General features: G+C 30.5%; 2 long non-coding RNA genes across 2 annotated transcripts; both read right to left on the bottom strand.

The window, feature by feature from the left end:
* Window positions 1-5472: 5472 nt before the first annotated feature.
* On the bottom strand, window positions 5473-6073 carry LOC112527247. Its single transcript, XR_003070746.1, has 3 exons — window positions 6022-6073; window positions 5647-5739; window positions 5473-5569 (listed from the first exon to the last, which is right to left on the bottom strand). It is a non-coding gene; the product is annotated as an uncharacterized LOC112527247 (long non-coding RNA).
* Window positions 6074-6824: 751 nt separating this feature from the next.
* LOC112527166 lies at window positions 6825-7683 on the bottom strand. Its single transcript, XR_003070729.1, has 3 exons — window positions 7595-7683; window positions 6986-7079; window positions 6825-6861 (listed from the first exon to the last, which is right to left on the bottom strand). It is a non-coding gene; the product is annotated as an uncharacterized LOC112527166 (long non-coding RNA).

The following is a 7683-nucleotide window of genomic DNA, read 5'->3' as shown; positions in this document are numbered from 1 at the left end:
TTAAATTAAAAAACTAAATTAGGCTTATTTTTATTGTTACAAAAAATAAATAAATGAAAAACTACTAATGCTTGAATAATGAGATTTAAAAAAAACATAAATAAGATTAAATGTATTAAATAACTTTTAAACAAATAAATAAGTTTTCATATATAATCTGTATATAGCGAATGATACATATGTCTTTTTGGACGATTTTTAAGAAAGTTTTATTTTAAGACATTATTCAAATAAATAATTGACACATAATTATTATCTTATTTCCTTATTTAATTATCATTCTAAACCTCATCTATCTATATATTACTTGTGAATTTTACAAAAGAAAACCTTTCAATGCTCGGTCAGAATTAATACTTATTTTAGAAATTAGCAGAATGACGTATATAGAGTGGTTTTCGATTCCCTAATTCCTCGAAATCCAACATCTAGAAGCAAGGATACATGGCAAGTCTCGTAATTCATAGATCCATTCCTTCCAATGAGTATATGTTTGTAAATCTATTCACTGCTATTGACTTGTAAATCTAACATGATCTCTAACATCAAGAAGTAATGGAGAATTTATCCCATAAATATTTACCACATAAATGGAAGCATAAGATGAATCATATTTATCAAGTAAAGAAAATAATTGGTAGCCATGATATACAGGTCAAGAAATTAATTTGGTTGTTGATATAGCAAAACAAATAAGTGATTCCTAATAAATTGTGTTACATTTCTGTTGTGTAAAGTTTTATATACAAAATGCCAATAGGCGTTCTCAATATCATACTAACATGTCTCAAAGTAGAAAGGTCTTGTCGGACCGTATATGCACCGCCATCGATTGGGTCTTTACGGTTGGTAGACTTTTGGGGAATATGGTTCCTACATTTGCTATGTTCGCAGAATCATCATCCATATGCAAACATCTTATTCCTTCCAAGCCCTACTTTCTGCTGGGAAACAATGTGTTGTTTTTGTTGCTGCATTTGTTGACTCATGAGTTCACCACTAACTCCAGTTTTACTAGATGTCGGAAAAAGCAATCAATAGATAGATCATCAGCCTGCAAAACACACCGTTCATGATTACTCCTACGTGGTAGAATTGTGCATGAGCTACATTACCTAGTGTCAAATGAAAGTTACAAGTGGATGAAGCTTACATGATTTGTTATAAATCCATAAGCTCCCTAAAAACTTGTCAAATCACTCTCCCGCCTGTCTCTCTAACCTGGCTGGATTGGACCTACATACTGATGAAATCGGACCATAACGTAGATCCTTGCGAAATGCTATGAACATTGAAGTTGTAAAAACATTAAACTGCAGCAAGAAATGTACATGTCAGAACAAGTTAGAACAAACCAAAAGAACATATTCCTTAGATGCATAGATTCAAAAGAGCAACTCATGTAGATGATTCAAGTTTTGGGGACATTTAAGTAACACAAGTACCGCTTAATGGATTTTCGGATTCGCAAATCTAACAAGATTCTGATTTTTCATTTAGATCACACGCAACACATAAAAAATTCAACAAAATATTTTGGTATTCAAATTTGAAAAAAATATATCGAAAACGAACCCACAAATGATCTTGTAAAGGAAAAGTAATTAGATTGAGCATAAATCATTTGCTATCTACATGGATTCAAAGATCGGAAGAATGATATGCAAGCAGCGAGTTTAAGACCGAGTCAAATCGACAACCAAAACTAGAAAAAATAAAGGTGTCTTACAGCGATCAGGAGAAGTGAATGATAAGCGATTGTCGAATGATAGGAGCACATCGTGCACGCCTCTTCCATGGCGCTTGATATGAAATCAAGGTAGAATGAAAATGTTGATTGTGAGTTTATATAGAAAAATTTCAACCCTTATCTCTCTTTTGATTGGCTGGCTTTGCACCAACCGGATCGTGATCCGATCCATTTTTGTAAGAATTAAAAAGTAAACATTTAACCAAGTTTTTTCTTTTTATAATATAATATAAAATATATTTTATTTTTATTTCTATATTTAACTTATACTATATTATAAATCATTTAATATAAAATATTAAAAAAATCGTTTTTAATATATTAAGTATTGTTAATCAATATGTATTATTTACAATTCAAAATTACATGTTAATATTGTATATAACTACTTAAAACTTTATATGTAAATTTATATAATTAATGGTTATACATCAATATTAATTATATATTAAATATTTGAAATATAATTAATATTTTAATCAAACAATTAAAATATTGGATTTTCAATATATATCCTATATTTTAATTCTAAAACTATAAACAAAGTTTGAAAATTTTCTAATATTTGATATGTCCTTTGTTTAAATGTTCTTAAATTTTAGTTGGCATATGTATTGCAACAGATTGAACGGGAAATGAAAAGTCTTACTTGAACAATTGAAAAAATTTCGTTACATCCCTGGTTTTAGTATAATTTAATTAAAACACAAAGAAAAGAAAAAGTACCACAAAAATTAAATTGTAAATGAAAATTTACTATTGTATTTTTCAATGTAAAATGAAAATTAGTGGTAATGGACGGAATATATATTTTGGTAATTAATCAAGAAACAATGAAAAGTTATGCATCAAATATAACTTTTCCAATGATGATAGTAGTAATAATGGTGCTGATTTAATTGCCTTCTATTTTAAAGTAATATTTTGAAATAAATAAAAGTTACGTATTTAAAAATAAGAGAACTATAGAATTGTTTTATTAATTACCTCTAGAGTACTAAAAAACAAAAGGGATACATGTGTATAAGTCAATAAGTGAATAAACACGATCGTGTAAAGAAATCGGTGGATTGAATCCCCCTCAGAGGTTGCATAGGCAACTCTCTTGGTGTTTTAAGAAGAAGGGTTCATGTTATCACTTGCGAACATGTGTTGTCGTGATGTGATATAAGATGAACTTTGCGGTATAACTCGAACAAATTTAGCTATAAGAAATTATAGTGGAAGCCTATAAGAAAACTTATCGTTCATCTAGGAAGGGTTTATTGGGGACTAATTTGAATGTTTAAACGTACACTTAATATGAATGAAATTTCGAGTAGTAAATGATTGTTTTTGGCAGTGAAATCTTTTTCCCAATGAAATACGTTTTTACTTAGCTTATGCTCCTAAGTTCCTTTGAAAGAGTTACTATCCATCTATACACAAATATTAATTAGGGTTTACTCTTAGTGTATGTCGCTTGTTAATTGACGTATTCTTTGTTGAGCAAGAAAACATTTAAAATTCATGTACTTAAAATTTGATAAATTCTTATTCAGATAACCATATTTGACACCAATGAAATTAATTGCATCAACTTCATTCGTGAGATTGATGTATTTTACTGTTTCCTACTTCAAAACCGAACATTTAGCCAAAAAAAAGATCAACAGTCTTAATTCAAGCACACATAATAAAAATGCACAAACACAAATGTGATGATCCAACGAACATATTCCTTCAACCTCTTCTTTCCTATCTATCTCTTTACATATGTAATGAATGTGAGTCGTCAACGTTGTCCTGCGCTTCTCGGTAGGTTTTCTTCAAATTGAATATTGAATATGAATTATGCCCTATCATTGATTTCATATTTCACTTTGTTGTATAAATACTATGTTTAATTTTGGATAAATATTTGACCCTTTTGAGTAAAGAACTTATAAAACGAGTTTACTTACATTCCAACTGCACTTGCTATAAACATGTATTTACGTAATATCAGATTCATTAAATACAATCATTTTGAATGAATTTGTTTAGTAGTCTATGTAGTTTCCCTAAATAACCACCAACTAATTTCAGTTCCCTCCAGTTCGAACTTACACTTGACTTAAAGATATTCATCGATCGAATAAGAAACAATTCGAAATGGCAACATGTACACATTCAAACAGCAAAAAATTGGGTAAGTGAAAACTTAACTTGTACAAATCTTTCCATTTTTCTAAGTTCATCTAATCCATTCATTCATAGAGTTCACTCCACTAGTATCGTAGATTGAATCATTGTAGAGAAAATGAATACATATGTTTACTATTAAATTAAATTTGAAATTAAATCTAATTATACGTTTTCTTCAAAAATAATAATTCTTATATATGATATTTGACATCAACAAATCAAAAAACCTCTTAGTACTTATCAAAAAATTGAACATAGTGTTGAAGATGATGACAAATCAAAATCCCTAAAGTAATGATCATAAAGTCTAAGTTATATATCAAACAATTCAAACTAATCAAAACACATAACAGATTGATTTTCAGAGTATATTTCAATGAAAAATTATATAATCAACTGTAGAAATTTTATTCAATCAAATAGCATCTCTAAGCATATTTGGTGACCGAAAAAAGTGATACACGAGCATATTTGGTCATCAGTGGAGGACATAACGGAAAAAACATAATCACGATGGGAACCACTATATTTAGTTCATTTCTTGGTTTTAGATTTCTAAGAAACTTATTTTTTGGTTCGAGGTTTATTAGATCATTTTGAAAACAAATTGAAACCGAATTTTCTATTTATTTATTAAGTTTTTAGTAAAGGTTTTCTTAAACTTGAAAACCAACATTGTGTTAATTTATATTTGTTCAATTAAAAAAAATCCAAGTTCGTATGATTTTCTAAACATATGTAATAATTATAAAAATTACGATTATAAAGAATAAAAATATCATCCTTCTTAAATGATTTTATAAATATCATTCTTTTTACACTACAAGAAAAATAACCTTTAGAGAAGGTTCTATTTTGTACTTAAAATTCTTAAAAGCTTATCTAAAGGCTTTAGAGAAGCTTTTCATTTCCGTCAAAAAGCTTCTCTATGTAAGGGTAGGTAAAGGTTTTAGGGACGATTTTCGAAGGGTATGTTTTTGGTAGCTTTTAGAGACACTTTTTTAGGRCTTTAGATACACTTCAAAACTTCTCTAAAGATTAGTTAATTTTTTTATAAAAGCTTCTCTAAATGTATTTATTAGTGACACTTTTCAAGTACTAATGACGGTTTAAAAACGTCTCTAAAAGGCGCTTTCAGAGAAGGTTTACAAAAAAGCTTCTGTAAAGATATTGGCTTTAGTGACATTTTACCTAAACCTTCTCTAAAGATGTCCTTTAGTTACACTCTACAAACCTTCTCAAAAGATTATCTTTAGATACAAATAATCAAAACCTTCTCTAAATCTTATCTATAGATACACTTTTAAAAAATCAATTCCTTCTCTAAAGGGCATGTTATTATTATTTTTCATCCATATTTAAGATCTATATTTGTATATAATTATATATTATATTAATCAACAAAAACAACATAAAAATCTCAAAGCAATAAATTGATATAAATTTATAATAATAATAAAAAAATAAGTTCTCAAAACAATCCCCAACATTCAATCAATCTATAAATTCATTTTCTAACATCCGCCCTAAAGAATAGAAATTAAAGAATACATTAGCATTACTTGCAAAGATAATCCTGTGAGAAATCCTTGTTGAAGAGGATGACCAAATGGAGATCCACCAAGCAATGCATCCCGAATTCGATCATTAAAGCTGAATGAAATACATTAATTATTTATCATTGTATAAACAAATGTTCCAACTAAAATAAATTGGTCCATTTCGTGTACCTTCCAATTCCACTTCCCGCTAGATTGAACTGTGATGCATTTATGCCACGACCATTGCTTGCCACTTCACCAAAGTCCCAAGCTTCACCATACCTGAATAAAGGAGAAATTTAAACATAAACCTCAGGAAACAACTAGATACAAACAACTAGATACAAAGCCCCCAGCGCCCAGGGCGATGATGAGTGTCTACATCATTTTGCATTGGCAAAAAGCATTTATCGTGCTTTTCAAGGACTGCTTTACACATTCTAAAGAATCAACACAATAGAGACTGCTAAAAAAGCTAACATGTTATAGCTTTACAGTGAAATGACTACAGTTTTGAAGATTATCAATCAGTTGGAAACCATATAATGGTGGCTTCATTCTTACATGAAAATACTAGAACCATCTACTTCGTCTTTCTCCCTTGACAAGTTTCTAACCACTCGTCCTACTTTTTGGCCAAAAACAAACTGTTGTTCTAAGCATCTTTTTAATAAGGCCAAACTAATCAAAACCACTTTAGTTTCGACAGAAAGTAAGACCTGCGAGTATAAAATGGTTGAAACATGAGGCACAAATGCCACATAAATAATTTTCATGCTCAATTCTTTTTAGCTGTATATAAGGGGAGTGACAGTACTTTTACCTTATAATTGCATGCCCTGTTTAAAAGATCATCAATAATTAGACGATCAACCATAAAATGCTCACTCGCAGTGTTATTTACACATGTGTTGTTCTCAATGAAACCATCTGCATTCCTTCTCAAGTAATAACCTGGAACAATCTATAAGGGAATCCAAGTTAGGCATCTTGCATTCCTATTTGTATATCCCTCCATCCCTTGTTGCAACATTTTCCATTTTGGGATGTCTTGTAAAAATTCCAACATTTCCTCTTTCAGAAAGTTTTTCTAACTATCCTTGACTTGCCCATCGTCATTGATGCTGTTAATTTGGATTCATAAAATTCCATTATTTTGTCACTAATGAAGGTTATTTTAGACATTTGACAAGTAGTCAACACTCCCTCAAACGTGGCGAATTATATGTTGCAATTTCATGGGACAGAGTCAGGGAGTATCTTTTTCTAATGAGCATAGAAACGAAACTTGAGAATCAAATGAAGAACCTTGTCAAGCACAGAGTTATCAGCTATGGGCCCACTTCCATGTAAATGATTGTAAACAACATCTAAGACAACCCGAAGACCTAAACAATTAAGTGCCTGCACTCCGTTATATCACCACAACAATTGTCAACCAAGAAATGAAAATGATAACACCCAAATCCAGTACATCTTTTAATCGGTTTGACTATACACTGCAAAAGAGAAGAGTAAAAATATTAACCTGCACCATCTTCCGGAACTCCATTATACGGCATGGACCATTGGGGTTAGTTGCATAGCTTCCTTTAGGGACTCCCCACAGAACAGGATTATAGCTTTTTAAGGGAAAATGCCAAAGTATTAGTTTCTATCTAAGAGCAAGAAATTTCTAAAATTTTGGACAACCCAAATTATTGCAACACGTAATAAAAAATATAATAGAATCATTGTCAAGAATTCAAGAGCATTGTCCACTGGCTGCAAAACAGTAACACTAATGCATTGTCCACTGGCTGCACAATGTAGCAAAAGTGTGAATTGCTGCAAGTAAGAAGCATTTTTACAGACTATAATCATCTGGAAAAGAAACTACAAGCTATGGAACATGTATCAAGTTTAATTTTTAGGCAATTGCCAAATACTTGAGGATTTCACTTTACCCATAAAACAACAATTACAAAAAGATAACACAAAAAGTGATCTCCAATGACCCTGAGGAACATGAACTGGTGACCTATGGGAAGGAGCTCCAGGCCTAGCCCCTCTATTTGCCAATTGAGCTGGCCCTCAAGGTTGATTGGAGATATTTTTAAGGTAAACTACAAGGGGAAGAAGCAGCATAAAATCTTACCATCAAAGAAAGCAACAACTAGTTGGTCTTTGAGTATAGTTTTGGGATCCAAAGCTGTAGGAACCTTAAAAGCTTTATAATCTCGTATA

This window comes from Cynara cardunculus (genome assembly GCF_001531365.2).
Source record: "Cynara cardunculus var. scolymus isolate 2C chromosome LG 15, CcrdV1, whole genome shotgun sequence".
Taxonomy (NCBI): domain Eukaryota; kingdom Viridiplantae; phylum Streptophyta; class Magnoliopsida; order Asterales; family Asteraceae; genus Cynara; species Cynara cardunculus.
The sequence above is the reverse complement of the archived record's forward strand: the minus strand, read 5'-3'. Positions and strand labels throughout refer to the sequence as shown.